The sequence below is a fragment of the Quercus robur genome, chromosome 5 (genome assembly GCF_932294415.1).
Source record: "Quercus robur chromosome 5, dhQueRobu3.1, whole genome shotgun sequence".
Lineage (NCBI taxonomy): Eukaryota > Viridiplantae > Streptophyta > Magnoliopsida > Fagales > Fagaceae > Quercus > Quercus robur.
The window spans coordinates 25048445-25069582 of NC_065538.1; the positions used below are offsets into that span (position 1 = coordinate 25048445).

Here is a 21138-nt window from a genome sequence, read left to right on the forward strand (position 1 = left end):
GCTCTTGGTCTCTGTATTTTTACAAGAATGAATGTGTGCCTGACCGTATATTTCATTAAATGATTTTTTTTTCCCTACTAAATCTTCTTACAATGTGAAGGTGGTAGTCTTTGGTCAGAAAAATACAATTTATAAAGTTATAAATAAGAAAATACTGCAGTCATACGTGTGACACAAGCAGTGCTATAACATTAATAAAAATAAATAAATAAATAAATAAGCAAGCAATGTTACACCCTTCCCAGACCAACAAAATGAATGCTCCATGGAACGCTGGATATGATCAATTTGTTTTTATTCGATAATTACAAATGGGGAAGAAAATATTAAAACATTTGACGTTTTCGTTGAAAATATAAAAAATGTGGCTTTGACCAAGGCTTTGATATTATGATTATTAATTGTATGCCTTTTGTGACTTTCCATCCAAATAAAATCGTACTTTCTTTTTATGAGTAGTAGCGAAACTTCAGCCGAAACTTTGGCCAAGGCTTCGTAAAATGGGGGAAAATTTTGTGAATAAGTGATTTTGATTGCTCTCTTAAAAAAAAAAAAAAAAAAAATGTTACGAGTCATTAGGGATACAAAGTTTTGGCCAAAGCTTTCCCATGTTTGACATAAGAATACAATCTAATAATCTATGGAGGCCTTTGGGAATTAGGGATACAAGATGTTGTAGCACGCAAAAGAAGAAATTTAAGATAGTTAATTACTGTATCTATGCAAGGCACGTGATCGTTATTCAAACATTTGGACTTTGCTCTAGAATTTGAGACTTACAGGCGGCTAGGTCAATGACATGCCTAAGTTACAAATAAAATATGGAAGACCTCTTCCTTTCCTTTCTTCTACTAAAAATAAAAATAAATTAGAATTAGGAAAACAAAAATGTCTCTAACGTATCTGTCCAAGAACTATACTTATCACAACTTCTACCACACATTTGTTTTACAACTATTTTACGTGATAGACTTTGACATTTGCCACATTAGAACTATGGCAAAGTTGTGTCACAAAATGTTATGGTCTTAGATTTTCTTGCCCAAAAAAAAAAAAAAAAAAAAAATTTATATCCCATTTTTTTTTATATATTTTATTTTAAGACTTCAACTATTTTATAAATTAAAAAAAAAAAAAAAGTGAAAAGAATATGTGATAGTTGAAAATTTGTAATTGGTGGAATATGAAAGGTAAGACATAAAGTTTGTACGTGTTCATGGATTGAGATTGTATGGTGCAGTATCTTTAAGCGAAGTGTTACGTCGACATTATTTTCACAACAAATCATAAGTGGTAAGTTGTTATTGGTTCTAATTTGAAGCCACCTTTAAAATTAGAGAAGTATTATGTCCACAACATTTTCACAACAAATCATAAGTAGTTAGTTGTTATTAGTACAAATTTAAACCTACTACTGAGATTACTTTTTATAAAAATATCATATTTTATTTTAATACTCATTTATGTGAATTGAGGAAATCAACTTAAGTGTACAGTTATTTCTAAATATTATATGTTATAATAAGTTACCATTTATACTAGCATTTACTATTTGATTAAATTGAAAGTCAAAATAGTTGGCAATATTTCAAATAAGGCAAGACTTGAGTACAGTACTTAGGTACTGTTTCTTATGTTTCATTCTTAAAATTTTGCCATGTGGCTTTTTTCTCATAGGATGGAAGTATATTTTTTAGTTAAGTAGTCACATGGCAGAATCTTAAAAATTGAACAACACCTAAAGTATCGTACATAAATTTTGTCATTTCAAATATATATTCTGAAACTTTCTAAACGGATTTGTAAAGTTCAACCACTTTATGGACCATTTAAATGATAGAGAAATGTTATGATTACAACATTTTCACAACAAATCCTAAGTGACAAGTTGGTTGTTATTATTGGGGAAAAAAAGTAATCTCAGTGATAGATTCAAATTAAAACCAATAACAACTAACTACTTATGATTTATTGTGAAAATGTTGTGAATGTAGTACTTCTCTAAATGATATCAAACATTTTGATTCTGTTTGTTTGTTTAGACCTCTTAAAGCAGATTGTTTAACCTAATATATTAGCCAAGTGATTACTTAAGTTAATTATTTAGATCTAAGTTAAAAAATAATAAATCATATCATGCAAAGAGTTAAAAAATAATAAATCATATCATGCAAAGCAGCAAAAAGTAAATAACACCACGATATGATGATCTAGGAAAACCAATGAAACGAACTGTTTCAAGGTAAAAACTTGGGACAGATTTGACCTAGCAATCCTCAAAGTAAAACAAATCTACTATAAGAAAATCGAAGTTTTACAATCAGATTCAACTCTAAATCTATTGCTACTTTAAGCAGTAACTTATTGACACGGTCACGTGCAAGCTCCGAATCCATGGACTCCTCTTCTTGAACTTATTGCAACATGAGGACCCACGCTTGTGACTTTGAGATCCTACTCAAAGGTTCCAGATCACCTTCACTTGTTGATCTTTGTAGCAGCAACTAGGTTCTACCAATACTTGATTGTAGATCTTACTCTGGTAGACGCTTGTGTAGTTAAATGATACAACACAGATCTCACAAGGAGCAACACACAAGTCTTCCAAAGGTCTCTAAAACATAGCTAGGGTTTCCCTTTTATATGTGGACAAATTGGATTGAATCCCTAAACGTTTTTGTGGGCTTGGGCCTCATTTTAAAATTCCACAGATTCTGATTTTTGCAATTCTTGATCGGTCGAATCTAATTTTCGATCGCTCAAGCTTGGCAAATTTTGACTCTTCTTTTCTGTAGTTAGCTTGAACTTGAACCTTGAAACATACACCTTTGAGTAATGCTTAAACACATAGACTAGACAAGTTTTATTCTCGGTTTGCCAACATATACCAAATAGAATTGTAAACATTTAATCCTAAAATTTTAAAACCTAACACATTCTTTGGCCAGGGACAAGTAACATGCCTGGCTATTATATATAAAGTAATAAAAAGTTTCAGAATCACCTTATTTGGATTACTAAGCTACAGACTTTCAAAAAACAATTTTGTTGTTGTTCTAAACACTCACCGTCCACTGGTTCTTACTCTTAACAAAATATTTTATTTTTAACTCTATATTCTGGGAAAAGAAAGTGCTATAGAGCTTATATCCTACAAGCAGTGTAGGCTCGCAAGGATAATCAGCAAGGTAACTGGATTGTTGTATCATTGGGACAATGTGCAAAAATTATTTGTCTAACTACAACGAATAAACTATAGATGATTTGTCTCAAGATAGTGACTTGGTGCATGCCTCATCTCTGCCACCTCTTTTGGTATATCATTTATGTGTAAATTTTAAGGAAAAGTAAGAGAATATCTCTCACCTGATATTTGTTATAAAAGTGTCGTGGATATTGCATTTCTTTACCTTTAATGTCAGCCATTCAATAACCACTGCCCCGCCTTGCCGGTTTTTGTCTGGTCATAAAATCCTTAAAATCTATGCTTCTACCAACCTACCAACAGCAGTTGTTTATAAATATAAAAACAGCAGTTGTTGGTCTTTGCCAAGGTCAGATTGTGCCTAGACTATATGAGGTATATGGGTGTCAACTTTGGAGGCAACCTTTGACAAAGTTGGTGAAAAAATAACATGAGGGATTGTTCATGTGGAGCACAACGCGATGCTTTGCTGGAATTCCGCACCATTTGCATAAAATTAAGTGCGTAAATCATCAGTTTGTGGTTTCCTTCCAACCCCTGTATATTTTGCATAAAATTTAACAAGTAGAAGAATAGTAGAACCAGCAGCAGCAGCCATGATACGGAAGCAATTGCAGCCTCTATTGATGCTAAAACCTCCATTTGCTTGTTGAGGAGTTCAAGCCACAGCTATGGGACACCACAAAGTGACACTTTTTGATGTCCCACAGCTACGTGGTCTTTGAAAAAAATTTGATAGGATAATTGTTTTCAAAAGTGACACTTGCAAGCCTAATATTAGGTGCGATTTTTGCTTAATTAATGGTACCCTTGATATTAACAAAAAATCTACAAAGTTACAAACACTGCAGTGGTCCTTAGTTAGGTCCTTCCCATGTCATTTTGTAGCTTAAACCACAATTGCGTATAATGTACAATCTGAGAATGTTCGGTCTTAGAAACTGATTCTTTTGTATCCTTCTCTGCTAGTTCTCTCCTTTGGCAATAAATGTTTTTCTTTTTCAATGGTGGAAAAATAAATATATATATTCCAAGTCGTCCCAAGTAAAACTTTTAAGGAATACAAAACTGCCAAGCCCAAGAGTTCAATTTTTCTTGCCAACACTCTAAAAGGGTGACATTTTGTTGTGTCTGTAGAACGACAAAGTAAACTTCGACTATTTGATGCCCAATTAAACTTGTGAGTGCCACACAATTTTTCTTCCAAAAAGTCTAGAGACACACCCTTCGTGAGAAATGTCCAAAACGAGATTATCACTCTAACAACAACTCTACTTAGTTCTTTATTTCTTACTCACAGATTAGCTTTCACATTAACAGAGAACAATATGATCCCCAATTAAACTTGTGGGCGGCGCCACACAATTTTTCTTCAACCTAAGTTCAAACATAGATTTTATGTCACTCTAACTCCAACTCTACTACATTCTTTCTTTCATACTCATAGATCAGTTTTCATATTCATAGAGAATAATCTGATCCACAATTAAACTCGAGGGCCCCACACAAATTTTCTTCACCTTTGACAAAAGTCCAAATATTGATAATATATCACCCTAATTCCAACTCCAACTCAATTCATTCTTTCCAATATATATATTATTTAAGTATTTATTAAATGAAATCAAATATTACACATTCAAGCTAGGGCATGACAAACAAAACTTGTCCTCGCCTTGTCATATCTTTAGAGTGGGGCAAAACCGCATAAAGCGTAATGAAGGCATGTTGGATGAGGTATGGGGAATTTTTGTCATCTCTAATTTAAAAAGAAAAATATTTCCATAAGGAAACATAAGTTAATTCTTATATCACATCTGACAGTTTTTAGACCCCTTAAACAATTGATTAAACCTAGGTAATTAGCCAAGTTGTTACTTAGTCCAATTAAACAAGTCTAGGTTATCACAATAATAAAGATCAAATCATGCAAAGCAACGGAAAATAAATAACACAAAATATGATCACCCAGGAAACCAAACCGGTAAAAACCTAGGGAGGATTTGACCTAGCTATCCTCAAGGTAAACTTGAATCCACTATCTTGAAAGAATCGAAGTTCATACAAAAGGACTTACAAGCACCCCCGCTTGACTTCCTAATGCTACCAACCAGTAGAACTTACTGACATGACCACGTGCAAGCTCCGAATCCATGGACTCCTTCTTTTTTGGATTCCCACCAGCTACAAGCACCCCCGTTTGTGTATTCTTTAAGCTTTAATAGCAGCAAACGAATTGATCATCAAGGTGTAGAAAATATCTCCTCCTTGAAAACCCTAAGTTTGTGTAAAGGAAAGCTCCTCTAGATCTCACAAGAGATTTACATAAACCGCAATATGAGCAACACTAAAACGTGGCTAGGGTTTGCCTTTTATACTTAGGACAAATAAGAAACTCTAAAAACGTTTTAAAACAAATAGGGCTGAGTTGGACGAATCTGAAGAAAAGCGATCTGCCCGAGCTTCGATCGGTCGAGCCTAAGCTTCGATCGATCGAGCCAGGCCGAAAGCCACAGTGCTTCCTGCTTTAAACTCGATTCCAACTTTACATTGACATACAACTTTTAGCTAGCTTTAAACACTTCTAAACACATTGTTTTGATCATGGTTTGCCAACAATACAAATTAGAGTTCTAAATACATAAAATCCTAAACTTTAGAACCTAACAAACTTCCCCTTTGGCAATCCGTGACAAAACACAACTTAGAAGCTCAAAGTTTACAAAATGAAAAGCCCTTTACAAAATAATGCTCATAAACCAAATTCAATCCTAACTACTATCCATTAGTTGCAAGTGTAGACAACAGCTCAATTGAATCAACCTGTATATTTCCTGAAACACTAAAAAAAATGCATAACCGCATGTGTGGAAATAATACAAGTAAAAAAAATAACTTCTTGATTTCAAAAAACACATAAATAAAGACATATCAATGAATAACTCATAAATATAAATCAATAAGCAGTTTGAAACAAGAAACAAATAAAGTACCAACAAAAACATAAAACTCCCCCTAACATGAATATCCCATCAAAAACAAGGTAAGACCTAAAAATGTTAAGTACATAGTGAAGTACCTAGATACAATCTAAAACTCCACAAGCTCTAACCAAAAACAAATAATCTCCCCCTGAAAACAAAAAACCTACAAGTACTCCCCCTTTTTGTGACGGAATGCCAAAGGGCAAACAAGATATCCATCATCAAAAGGAAGGTGGTCTAAACTGCGCCAACTCCGCACACAAGGCACGAATCTCATCAAGTACGTCCACCAAAATCTGTCCTTGAGTCGCCTGAACGGTCAAGACATGATCCAACGTGCGATGAATGTTTGAATCATCCGAAGCAATCGGTGGAGGAATAGCAGCATCAGCATCAGCAGCAGCACCTGAAGTCTTAGCAGCAGCTGTACCTGTAGAAGAGGGAGGAGGGGGAACACTACTAGATGACGCACCTCTAGGACGAGGAGGAGTAACTCTCAACTGAGCAGCCCTCTGACGAAGAAAGGTGGCACCTATGGGAGCTATCACATGAACAGGCTCACCCGACGGAAAACCATCTAGACCTAAGTAGAGCAGAATCCTATGAATGAAAATAGGATGAATCAGCGCATGCCTTACGGCAGAACTCCTATGAACCTCGTTCAAAGAACGAAAGAACAAGTGAGGAAAACTGATGGACGCTCCTGAAGCAAAGGCGAACAAAAACACACATCGCTCTAAAGGGATTGTGTGGAAGTGAGAGATAGGCCACAAGGAATGACATGCAATCCTAAAGAAGAGATAGGCAGTCTCGGTAAGCTCAGCGGACGTGATCCGAGGATCAGAACCCCACTAGATAGATGACCCAGTGATGTAAGACATGACAACGTCTAAAGAGGGTGACTCATCATAGGGATAGTCAGCATCCCGAACAACCGGCACCCTAAAAGCCTCGGTCGCTACCCGAGGGGTAATGGTGAACTCTACACCTCGTATCCAACTCCTAACTAGGGTGTTGGAATCATAGATGTGGCAAGAGAGGTTCGAGTAGAACTCTCTAATCAGGGCGGTCGGAGGTGGATGATTTATCTCTACGAGAGGCAACCAACCCCTAGACTTAAAATTGGCCCTAATGGCCGGATCAAGCGCATCTAACACAACAGCTCGCTCAGACCAGATCTTACGCCTACAGTTCAAGGTGTCATAGGCTTCTTTACACTTGTCATTCTTAAACAGCTCAACTCTAGGTGGAGACTCAGAGGAAGTGGAAGTGGTCCTATGAGCTCTAGTTTTTCTAGGCATGGTGCTAAGATAAGGATCAAAACACAGAGCGAAAGAACAAAAACCACAAATGAAAGTTCAAATATGTATATAAAACACCCTTGAACGTTTAGACCCCAAAATACAAAATAACCAATTCAAGCTTTATGACAAACAACTAGTGTGCAGAAAATGAACATAAGCTATAAACAGAATTGGAAATCAATCTAAGCCAATTATAAATCACATCCACAGCAGAAAATAAAAGGCAAAGATAAAGGGAAGAGAGATGCAAACACAAGGACAACACACGATGTGTTATCGAAGAGGAAACCGAAGCCCTCGGCGTAAAACCTCTCCGCCGCCCTCCGAGCGGTCAATAATCCACTAGAAAATGTAGTTGGGATACATGAACAGCAATAGACCCTCCAGGCCTAATCTACCCGATGTACCTAAGCCCTCCAAGCTTCTTGCTCCAACGAGGTTGCGCCGAACCTTTTTCCTTTCTAGCTTACCGGATTCCGTTACTTGACCATAGCATCCGCCATCCTTGGCATCTTCCAATACTTCCCAAAGCTCCAAAAACACTTAACACTCTAAATGGGTGTGGGCAGTGTTTGGATAGAAATCTCCTCTCAATAGGTCTGACAATGAGAGAGGGAATGAGAAGAGACTACAAAGATTTCTCTCTAAGAATGAGTAGTTCTCTCTAATTAGGTGGGTGTTTTGAAGAAACCTCTCTTAGGGTTTTTCTTTTTGAATGGCCACTCATATTTTGTGGGAATGAGGGGTATTTATACTGGTGTGAGAATGGAATGCGATGAGTTAGATTTTCCAAAACAGGGTTAGCTGGCGACTTGACCTCGCGACTTGACTGAGTCGCGAGTTTAAGCCGCGAGCTAACTGAATGGTCAGTCTAGATTTTTGTCCTGTAGTGCTCCAGCTGGCATGACTGTTTAGCTCCCATGCATGCTCTGAACGTGTGCTGCTTCTGGCGGCTTGCAGCCGCAAGTCACCCGCGAGATCCAGCCGCGAGTCCCTGCTTCGCTGCACAGTCTTGAGCATTTCTTCACACTCTCTCACACACTACCCTTACATGATTCCCACATATATATAGGGTTTCTAAGTGCTGTATTACAAGCAAATTTGTCACGGAATAAAGCCAACACATGGTTGATGAAATTCAACCTTACAATCTCCCCCTTTGGCTATTCCGTGACAAAACACCCTAAAACAGACTCTAGACTTAAACGTGAGTTTGGGAACAATGGCAAAACTCACTCACACTTAAATCTAGAAGCTGTGAAGCACTTGAATCATATGAACATAATACTCCTGAAACACAACAATACACCATGATCATTGTAAGCAGAAAATCGTGAAATGCATATGAAACAGGCAATATGTGATCAAGCAAAGATGAAGTTAAGAAACAAAACATGGCTTGATCAACCAAGAAATCACTACAAGGTAGTGACCACAATGCTCATTCACACTTGGAATGAACACTAGGACATGCAAGCTAACAAGCTCAATGCAAGTCTCTTGCATGCCAAACACTCAACCAATGCATAATACACTAAGTATATGCATCTAGGAACAATCCTACAAGGGCACAAGAGTGACAGTACATAAATCAAAATGCAAGACATTTAGATAGAAGTACTGATTTCAACATAGCATAAAAGGCTGCATTAAGCAAGGTACAAACCATAAAGCCTACAGAATATGCATAAAAACATTAACCCTAAAAGCTTACAAAAGCACATGGGTACAAACCACAAAATACTGAATATAAACATAAACAATATAAACTAAAAGTGCTTAAAGTTTATCCCCTTCAAAGTGATGAGAAGCTGTGATGCACTTGGAGCATATATACTTGTAACCTGAAACACTTGCACGAAACACATTAGACCCTCAAGATAAAACAAGTAATAAAAGGACAAGTATAATGTAACAAGTAAATTGCGATCAAGTAAACATGATGTGAAACATGTGAACAACTTGATCATACACCAAAACAGTCATATAGAAATGACTACAATGATCACATAGCAAAGCAAATGATCATCTGAATAAGCATTCAATGGAGCACAATAGCATAGGGATATATGCATGTCCAAAACAAACACATGATGCGATGAGAACCACAAAGCATAACTCAAAGCACCATAAAGCCAACAAGAAAACAAATAGAACAAAGTTTTCTTATTATCTCAATGTCTTCTCCCCCTTGGTATATGCATCTCCCCTATGGAATAACTCTCCCCCTACAAATGTGCATAAGAAATAGAATTTCTCCCCCTAAGGATGTGCACAAGAGTCATATAGAAATGACAAAACACTCCGGTATACTCTCTAGAGTATACTCTCCCCCTTTTTGTCAGGAATAGACAAAGGGTCAAGGAGAAAAGAGGGCAAGAGATGAATGAACGAACAATGAAAATGATGCGTAAGGGGTACAAGATGAATGAGAAAATGAAGCTCAAACCTAAGACAAAGTAAAATGCTACAGAGCATAAGGTAGACATGACAAGCTAGGATGAAGAAGCAAGGTCAAGACCAATGCATGACAAAGGTAGCAAAGGTGTGTGCAAGAGGTGGCTAAGTGCAATGCATGCCCAATGTATGAAAAATGCACATGTGGGGCAAGGTGTGTTAAAAACATAACCAATGAACCAAACATGTTCCAAATGAGGAGACATGAGAAACCCCAAAGTTTGGTACTCATCGGAGTCCATACAAGCGAGAAAATATCTAAGAGGCATTTTATCAAACATCTAACATGCACACTATGAACAATAATGTGAAACAATGCATGAACATCATAAAATCCACCCTTAATACATGTTCTATTTGCCATAAGGGGCCAACATCCAATGCAAATCAGCAAAAGAAACCAAACCCATGAAGAAATTTGACAAAAATTAAGTTTTCCCAACCCCTATAATAAAAATCCCAACCAAGAGCACAAAACTCTCCAAAACATAATCTAAGGATCAAAATTAATGAAAAGAGTTTATAAATACCTTAGAAATGTTAATGGAATGAAAAATCATTCAAATTGGTTGAGTTTTGATGTAAAAATATTAAAAGAGGGGTTTTAGAGAGGATGGGAGAGGTTTAAAACAAGTTTCCCACAAAAAGCCCTTTAAAAAGCTGTTTCTGGGCAATTCGCAACTGGGCGAGTCACGAGGTTCAGTCGCGAAAATTTTCGCGAGTCGCGAGTGAGTCGCAAGCAAGCCGCGAGTGAGTCGTCAAAAGCTTATGGATGAACTCGCGACTGGGGTTTCGTGACTGGCGAGTCGCCAGCTAAGCCGCGAAAAACTCTGACACCTGTTTTTCAATACAAAACATGGTTAAACAATGAAAAACAAAGAAAACACCAAACATGAACACAAAGAGTGATAAAAATCACTTCCAAAAACATATAAAATGATCAAAAATCTTTTTGGATTGAACCATATATGATTGAGCACACACACATCACATTTAGGCAAGTACGATCTAACAAATAAATAATACATTTATTGAACATTAGGCATGTGTGTTGTGTGTGTGTGTATCAAATGTGGAATAGTCCTTAGTCTAAAGTGAAGCTTCAATAATCAATTCAATCAAGTCATACACAACAAGTACTAAGTCAAGTGGTCTATCTCAATTATAGAAATGAATATCTATGACCTCCCACAAGAAAATGATTACATAAGATTGAAGCTTTTCATTTGGCTTCTTATAATTTATATCATTTGATCATTTTGAATCAATACAACTCATTTTGAGCAATACATCTCATTTTTGAGATTGATGCCTGAAATTTTTGATATTTCAATTTGATGAACAAGCCTTTGGCTTTTGGGCATCAAACATTTTCAATACAAGTCGCTTTCCCTTTTTCCTAGTCAAATACTAGTATATGCGACAGCTTTTGCAACTCATTATCTCTTTTCATTTTGAGATTTACATTTAGTGAGCTCTTTAAGCAATAAAAATAAAAGAGTGGGAAGAGATATAAGCACAAGTCTACGCAAGTATCAAAACCAACATGACTATTGACTAATCATTCATGACAAGCTTGAAGATCGATTTACAACAATCACACAAAGATGTCAAGATTTTTCCCACAAAGATATAAGTGCAAAAATAACAAGCTAAGCTCGTAAATGCACAAAGCCATTTGTACAAAGGTACAAGGCCAAACTCACATGTGATATGTGCTCAAACATATACGATCAAACTTTTTGAATTTTTTACTTTTTATGTGGTTTTGGATTTTTTACTCACATAAAACTGAAATATAAAAGTAAGATAAAAAACAAAACAATGCATACAAAAAAATGCAAGATGCACAAAATGCATGAAAATATGACATTTAATACATGAAGGGTCCTACAAAGATCGAAAGAATTAGATCAAGGACCAAAAGAGCAAAAGCTCAACCATAGGAACCCTTCCTCATCCAAACGGAACGATTGTTTGGAATGAGTGTCTCAAGAGAAGTGAGACGAGGGTTGGAAGAATGAGAACCGAAGATGCATATAGTCAAGGAGTTAAGAGCATTAAACATTTTCTTTAACAACATGCTATTTTCACTCAAAACCGGTTTACTCTTTTTAGCACAACTTCCAAAAAGATCAAGTTTTTCTTTTCTTTTGATTCTTTTAAAAACATGAAACTTAGAGCATTGAGGTCTTAGATGACCAAAGGCACCACAATGGTGACAAACAATGTGTTTAGGTCCACTAGGCTTTTTGGGAAGGGATCTAGCAACATGGTTTTGTTCCCTCTTCAACTTATGACATTGAGGTCTTATATGACCAATCACACCGCAATGGTGGCAAGTTGGAACAAACTTAGATCCATTCAAAACCTTAGGTTGAGACCTAAACAGAGGCTTAGGCTTAAGAGCCTTTCTCTCCACTTTTTGATTTCTTTTATGTGGAGGAATGTACACCGATTTGTCCTTTGAGGTAGAACACACAATAGACACAAAATCGGGTACCACAACATGATTGCAACATATATTTTCTTCCATTTTAGCAACAGGTTCAGCAATCAAACACTTGGCATGCATCTTAAGAGATTCATTTTCAGATTTAAGATCATCAACAAGTTTGTTAGACAAAACAAGTTTAGCATCCAAGTCCTTATTTAAACATTCAAACTCTTTCAGCTTTTCATGAGAAATTTCAGCAAGATTCTTATATTTCTCAACCAATTTGTTGGATTCATTGAGTTTAGCAATCAAATCATCATTTTCACAAACTAACTTGCTCAAATTCTTTTGAAACTTCTTAGCTCCTTTCTTCAAGAGTTTGTCAATAACACCCATAGATTCAAGTAACATGTCATCACAATTATGAGGATTAACACTCATAGAGGCATTTTCACAAACACGTGGCATGTTACATTCATCACCAACCAAATCATGCAAAGAGGCATACAAAGCACAATCCATGGCAAATAGACACAAGGGGTCAAGGATCACACTTAGGTATTTAAACCACAACAAATGTACCCGCTCTGATACCAATTGAAAGTTTAAATATGTGTATAAAACACCCTTGAACGTTTAGACCCCCAAATACAAAATAACCAATTCAATCTTTATGACAAACAACTAGTGTGCGGAAAATGAACATAAGCTATAAACAGAATTGGAAATCAATCTAAGCCAATTATAAATCACATCCACAGCAGAAAATAAAAGGCAAAGATAAAGGGAAGAGAGATGCAAACACAAGGACAACACACGATGTGTTATCGAAGAGGAAACCGAAGCCCTCGGCGTAAAACCTCTCCGCCGCCCTCCGAGCAGTCAATAATCCACTAGAAAATGTAGTTGGGATACATGAACAGCAATAGACCTTCCAAGCCTAATCTACCCGATGTACCTAAGCCCTCCAAGCTTCTTGCTCCAACGAGGTTGTGCCAAACCTTTTTCTTTTCTAGCTTACCGGATTCCGCTACTTGACCATAGCATCCGCCATCCTTGGCATCTTCCAATGCTTCCCAAAACTCCAAAAACACTCAACACTCTAAATGGGTGTGGGCAGTGTTTGGATAGAAATCTCCTCTCAATAGGTCTGACAATGAGAGAGGGAATGAGAAGAGACTACAAAGATTTCTCTCTAAGAATGAGTAGCTCTCTCTAATTAGGTGGGTGTTTTAAAGAAACGTCTCTTAGGGTTTTTATTTCTGAATGGCCACTCATATTTTGTGGGAATGAGGGGTATTTGTACTGGTGTGAGAATGGAATGCGATGAGTAAGATTTTCCAAAACAGGGTTAGCTGGCGACTTGACCTCGCGACTTGACTGAGTTGCGAGTTCAAACCACGAGCTAACTGAATGGTTAGTTTGGATTTTTGTTCTGTAGTGCTCCAGCTGGCATGACTGTTCAGCTCCCATGCATGCTTTGCACGTATGCTGCTTCTAGTGGCTTGCAGCCGCAAGTCACCCGCGAGATCCAGCCACGAGTCCCTGCTTCACTGCACAGTCTTGAGCATTTCTTCACACTCTCTCACACACTACCCTTACATGATTCCCACCTATATACAGGGTTTTTAAGTGCTGTATTACAAGCAAATTTGTCACGGAATAAAGCCAACACATGGTTGATGAAATTTAACCTTACAACAAACCAAAACCAAGGGCAGACTGCAAGTTAGCACAAAAACAAAATATAGAATCAAAATCTATATGATGCATGAACAAATTTAAATGTCATGATGCATGTTCTAATGCAGTGAATTAAGTTAAAAAGGTTCAAATTAACAAAATTGGCTTGCACATTAAGGTTTTTAACACAAAAATCCCAAAATATAGAAACGACTTGATCAATTTAAAAAAAATTCACGAATTGATCATTACACATGATATAATAACAAAAATAATGACCAAATACATCAATATAAGCCAATTTGACAAAATCCCCAATTCGGATCAAATTCAAAACCCTAGAATTTCCAATTTCATCAAAAACCACAAAATTGATCAAATTAAAGTATAGGGAACATCAATATAACATCATGGCACAAAAACCCATTGATCAATTACACAAGAATAGGCTTGAATCATCAAAAACCCCAAAAAGTTTAAAGATGCCGAAAATACCCATGATAATGCATGAAATCAAGAAATAAACTTGAAAAAGAAGGGCAAAAGGGACTTACCGGCTTCTAAGGACAAAAACCTTACAAAAATCTTGAAGGAAAACGACAAAAATTGAATGGTGGAGCCAAGAGCCAACGCGGAGAGAGAGAAAAGAAAAGAACTATTTGAAAAGTAGGTTTGAAAAAGTCCAATTCTGCCTTTTTGAAAAACCTGATTCACGAGTTTCGATCGGTCGAAAATCAGCCTCGACCGGTCGAAACAGACAGAGACTCCCTCTCTTAAATTTTAAAAAATTTTAAAAATTTCGATCGGTCGAAAAACAGAATGGACTGATCGAATTAGGTAGAGGCTTACCATATTTTTGAGGAAAAACACAATTTTTGAAAAACAAGTTGATTTAACTCAAGGCATTGAAATTTAAGAACAAAAATGCATGAGTATGAGATGATATGATTTTCCAAACAAGAATTTTAAGCCCAAAATTCCCAAAAACAAAATTTTGCATTCTCCACAAATTTTCAAGCAACAAATTTAGTTTGCACATAATTCAAAGTGATTGCAAAAACTTGGTTGGTCAGACCATAAACACACACAATAACATGTACCATGTTTAGCAAAGAATAACTCGTGTAGTGTGTGCGACTAGCAAAAACTTGAGATACATGTGAGGTGATATGTGAATAGCAGTCAATCACAAAGTCTACAAAATTCATCACAAAGAATTTAAAAGAGACTATCACTTAAAGAGTTACATCATATAACTCCCACATCTCCTAAATCATAAGCTTGCAATCATGTAAGTTTCTTGTATTTATGCCTCATAATATACATTCCAATTTTAAGTTTTGTGAGTTTGGCATCAAGCCTAATAGTACACACCAATTAGATTTTAAGAATTAAGCACTTTTACCGAGGCTTCACCTTGTGTTCTTTTTGTGCATGTGCTACACTTTCTCGAGCACAAAATCTTATGATATGCACTAAGGTGTTCATGATTGGCTAGTGAACAGTGGTGAGATGGTTATTTATGCCTTTCTCTAAAAGTTCAAGTCCAACATTTAAAAACATGTGACTTCAAGATTAAGACATAGTAATCAAAAACCATACACATCTTTCCCACACAACATGCACTACAAATCTTCAACTAGTAGAGTGCAATGAATAAGCTTATCAAAGCTAAACAAGGTACAAAAAAAATGTTATGTGAAAATAAATTGACCAACCTTGTTCTTCAAAAACCAAGAAGAATAGTGCAAAAACAAAATGTGCTTCCTTTTCCCTTTTTTTTTTTTTTTTTTTTTTTTTTAAATTTTAATAAAAATAAAAAACACCTAGAATGAAATGCATGAATGTTATGCTATGCAAATCCTAGAGACAAAAAAAAAAAAAAACACAACCAAAGAACAATGGTCACAAAGGGTAGAGCAATATAGCACAAGGACCATGTCAGAAAGACTCAGTTTGGTCGAGTCTTTTGCATCCAAAACTTTTTAGATGCACCATGAGCATTGGAGTTTTTATTCACTTGAGAATGGTTACCAACTCCAGGATTGGAATAAAGGTTTAAAGCCTTTACCAAATCACCAATAAGTACCATAGGATTAAGTGCTTGAGGCACAGGTACTTTTGGTTTGTTTGCTCTCTTTGCAGCTTGCAGCTTGTAGCAATTTGGTCGTATGTGTCCAGTCTTTCCATAAAAGTGACAAACCCATGCAGGTTTATCATGTGTCTTGTCCTTAGATAGGGTAGGCTTTTTAGGCTTCGATTCTTTCAGATCAACCCTAATCTTCCTAGATGATGAACCTTCTAAGGGTTTAGCAACCTCACTCACAGAGGGTTTGACAGTCTCACTCACTATCTCACTCACTGAAGGTTTAGAAGAAGAAGATGAAGGAACAAACTTAGTGGAATGGGGAGCGGACACACCGATGCTATCAACATAACCTAAACCAGTTTTGTCAGAAGATGACTTTTGAACACTCAGCATTTGATCAAGTTTAGAACTAGCAGATCTAGCAACAGATAAATCAAGTTCCAAAGATTTAACTTTATCAAGCAAAAGCATGTTTTCAGTTTTCACATTGTTCAAAATATCATTAGCATCAAACAATTTAACAAGCAAATTTTTCTTTTCAAGCTCAAGAGATTCAATTTTCTTTAGGCCAAGTTCAACATTCATAGCATCCTTTGCAACAACTTTGCAAAGTTTGTTATAGGCCTCTTGAAGATCTGCATCTTCAGAGAGTTCCACATCAGAAGGGTTCTCTTCAACAGATATGCTCTCATCAACTACAGCAGTAGCAGTGAAAGCAATGAAGTTTCCGTCATCATCACAATCGGACTCATGATCAGAAACTTCATCATCACTAAGGGTTACAGCCATAGCCTTACCCATAGACTTCAAATAGGTTGGACATTCAGATTTCATGTGTCCATACCCTTGACATCCAAAACATTGAGAGCCCAAAGAATTATTAGAAGATTGACCTACTCTTTCTCTAGGTTTATCATTGTTATTAACCTTAGTGGGATCATGCTTCCTAAAATTTCTAGGTTCAGCAGTGTTTGTGCCTCTTGCTTTCTATTGTTATTCCTGAGAAAATTTCTAAAGTTCTTGGCAAGATAGGCAATCTCTGTAGCAGAGAGCTCATCATCAAATCCACCACTATCAACATCATCAACTGACTTAAGAGCCATTGATTTGGATTTGGTAGTTTTGGGTAGATCCAACTCATAGGATTGAAGAGATCCTACAAGCTCATCAACAGGGATGGAGTCCACATCCTTGCTTTCAGTAATGGCAGTCACCTTGGGTCTAAAGTCTTTAGTCAAAGATCTAAGAATCTTCCTAACAATTTTAGGTTGATCATAGATTTCACCCAAGTTAAAAGCAGAATTAACAATATCATTCCGTTTAGCATAGAATTCATCAAAAGATTCATCATCAGACATCCTAATGCTTTCAAATTTAGAAGTCAATTGCTGCAATTTATTTATTTTGACAGCCTTTGTGCCTTCATGCACAGTTTGGAGGATATTCCAAGCAGTATGAGCAATCTCAACATTCGAGATTCTCTTAAATTCCTCCATAGAAACAGCGTTAAAAATCGCATTCATAGCCTTGCTATTAAACGAAGCTGTTTCTTTCTGAGAAGTTTCCCACTCACTAACAGGAGTAGTGGGCTTCTCCCATCCGTATTCAACGGAGTTCCACACCCTCTCATCAATGGATTTCAGGAAAGCTTTCATCCTTACTTTCCAGTAAGCATAATTATTCCCATCAAAGTGAGGAGGAATAACTAGAGAGTGTCCGTGTTCCATGACAACAGGGGTCAAGGATCAGCTCAGTGATCAAAGGATCAACAACACAAGAGCTACCCGCTCTGATACCACTTGACAGTTTTTAGACCCCTTAAACAATTGATTAAACCTAGGTAATTAGCCAAGTTGTTACTTAGTCCAATTAAACAAGTCTAGGTTATCACAATAATAAAGATCAAATCATGCAAAGCAGCGGAAAATAAATAACACAAGATATGATCACCCAGGAAACCAAACCGGTAAAAACCTAGAGAGTGTCCGTGTTCCATGACAACAGGGGTCAAGGATCAGCTCAGTGATCAAAGGATCAACAACACAAGAGCTACCCGCTCTAATACCACTTGACAGTTTTTAGACCACTTAAACAATTGATTAAACCTAGGTAATTAGCCAAGTTGTTACTTAGTCCAATTAAACAAGTCTAGGTTATCACAATAATAAAGATCAAATCATGCAAAGCAGCGGAAAATAAATAACACAAGATATGATCACCCAGGAAACCAAACCGGTAAAAACCTAGGGAGGATTTGACCTAGCTATCCTCAAAGTAAACTTGAATCCACTATCTTGAAAGAATCGAAGTTCATACAAAAGGACTTACAAGCACCCCCACTTGACTTCCTAATGCTACCAACCAGTAGAACTTACTGACACGACCACGTGCAAGTTCCGAATCCACGGACTCCTTCTTTCTTGGATTCCCACCAGCTACAAGCACCCCCGCTTGTGTATTCTTTAAGCTTTAATAGCAGCAAACGAATTGATCATCAAGGTGTAGAAAATATCTCCTCCTTGAAAACCCTAAGTTTGTGTAAAGGAAAGCTCCTCTAGATCTCACAAGAGATTTACACAAACCGCAATATAAGCAACACTAAAACGTTGCTAGGGTTTGCCTTTTATACTTAGGACAAATAAGAAACCATAAAAACGTTTTAAAACAAATAGGGCTGAGTTGGACAAATCTGCAGAAAAGCGATCTGCCCGAGCTTCGATCGGTCGAGCCTAAGCTTCGATCGATCGAGCCAGGCTGAAAGCCACAATGCTTCTTGCTTTAAACTCGATTCCAACTTTACATTGACATACAACTTTGAGCTAGCTTTAAACACTTCTAAACACATTGTTTTGATCATGGTTTGCCAACAGTACAAATTAGAGTTCTAAATACATAAAATCCTAAACTTTAGAACCTAACAACATCTTTTTCTTTTTTCTTTTTTGAGAAACCAGCCAAGAAGGCTACTTTAATTAAAAGAAGAAAAATCTAACAAATAACTAGGGGTGTGCGTGGTTTAGTAAGCTTGGTTTTTTTTCAAATTTGTTACCGAACTGATAAGGATCGGTTTTGTAATAATTAAAACTGATGCACATCGATTAAGGTCGGTTTTCTGACCTATAACGGTGCGGTTTGATCGGCTCGGTTTAATCGGTTTGGTCAGTTTGGTTTGAAACATTAACAATCTGTTTTTGTTTTTTTTTTATTTTAATAAAAAAAAATCTGTTCAACCTATAAAAAAAAAAACTATTCTACAAAAACATCTCCGTGCCAAGTTTTCTTCAACCAAGGCTTTTTTAACAAAAGGAGAAGAAGGCAGACTTAACTTTTTTAACAAAAAGAGAAGAAGGAAGAGACACTGATAAGGATCAATAAATGACAAGCACAGATATTAGGTTTAAGAACAACTATGGACATTACATTCCAGTAAAATTTTGAAGAATACAGCACTGAGCTTGGTTGCAAAATCAGCCTTCATATTTAATTATAGTTGATCCCATGGATAACGATGCCTGCTGATTTATTTAATTATAGCTGAACCCATGGAAAATGATGCCTGTAAAATCAGCCTTCATATTTAATTAAAGCTGTAACACATAACATATATCATATATGACATTTGTAATGAAATTCTCATATTATGCCAGATAAATATTGTGTAATCCAGTTTGTACACATAGACTTTATAGTTACATAAATTCCAGAATTTTCACACATTACACAATCATGACCAAATTTTCTTACTTACTAAACCCACACCATCCTTTTCTATTCAAATATTCAACTTGGGTCTTTTGCAAATCTTTCACAATATTCCTTAAACTAATCCAACAATGACAAAAACCCATTTCTCAAATTTGCAACTTTTTACATAAACATGTCACATTTCACATCATAATCAAAATATTAACCACTAACTATAAATTTCCCATATATCAAAACACCTTCAACAAAACGAGAGCTCAGAGGTGGCTTACCATTGGTTTACCGTGACTGGTGAGCGAGTGCCGTGCTGGTTGCTATAGAGGCTAGCCGAGCTGAGCGGCGACGGCGAGAGCTCATAGGCAAGGCGATGCGTCACAGTCAGGCGAGAGCGAGAGAGAGAGAGAGAGAGAGAGAGAGAGAGAGAGAGAGAGTTAAAGGGTTATGAGAGACAAAAGAATGAATTTATAGTAGGGTAGAATGTGAAAACCTAGACAAAAACGGCATCGTTTTGTTTTTGTTTTTGTTCGTTAATAACACCCATACGAGTACGACGATGTTTTATTAAAAAAAAAAAAAAAAACTTCAAATAAGATTATGAGAAGAGAACCTGCACAAAGAGTCAACGACGCCGTATCTAAACAGAATTATAGAACTGAGAAGTGGAGATGTAGGTATCGGTTCGGTTTGGTGACTTCTTGGTTTTGGATTTCCAGCTCCAGTGACTGCACCGCACCGGCATCGGAACTCCCTTCATGCTCCAATCGCCGGCATCGGCTTCATCGGTCAGTTGTAGTCGATGCGGGACGATCGGCGCCAGTCGGTTGGATCGATGCCGGTGACATTTTGCTCACCCCTACAAATAACAGTTATATAGATCCAGTGGAATAGACTCCATCCAAGCCAAAAACGGACAAGAAAACTTAGCTATTTTAGCCAAGGCATCAACTAGAGCATTACCTTGCCTACACATATGAGAGAAAGAAAAGCTTTGAAGGGAGCTAGCAAACAACAAAATGTCTTGAATAATATGACCACAAGATGAATGAAATAATAGTCTATTACTAATAGCATGAATGGAAGACTCTGAGTCACCCTCAAAGACAGCATTACGAAGGCCAAGTTCCTGAACAAAATGAACCGCACACCTAGCTACCAAAGTTTCAAGAATGAAAACAGAATCTGGTATGGGAATTTGCTTAGCCAAAGCCGCAACCACCTCACCATGTTCATTCCGAACAACCACACTAATACCTGCTGCCTTTAAACCTTCAAAG

The 21138-nt window shown here is 36.7% G+C and overlaps 1 long non-coding RNA gene across 1 annotated transcript; it reads right to left on the reverse strand.

The window, feature by feature from the left end:
• Positions 1-7796: 7796 nt before the first annotated feature.
• LOC126729045 (uncharacterized) lies at positions 7797-13597 on the reverse strand. Its single transcript, XR_007656471.1, has 2 exons — positions 13389-13597; positions 7797-7943 (listed from the first exon to the last, which is right to left on the reverse strand). It is a non-coding gene; the product is annotated as an uncharacterized LOC126729045 (long non-coding RNA).
• Positions 13598-21138: the final 7541 nt, after the last annotated feature.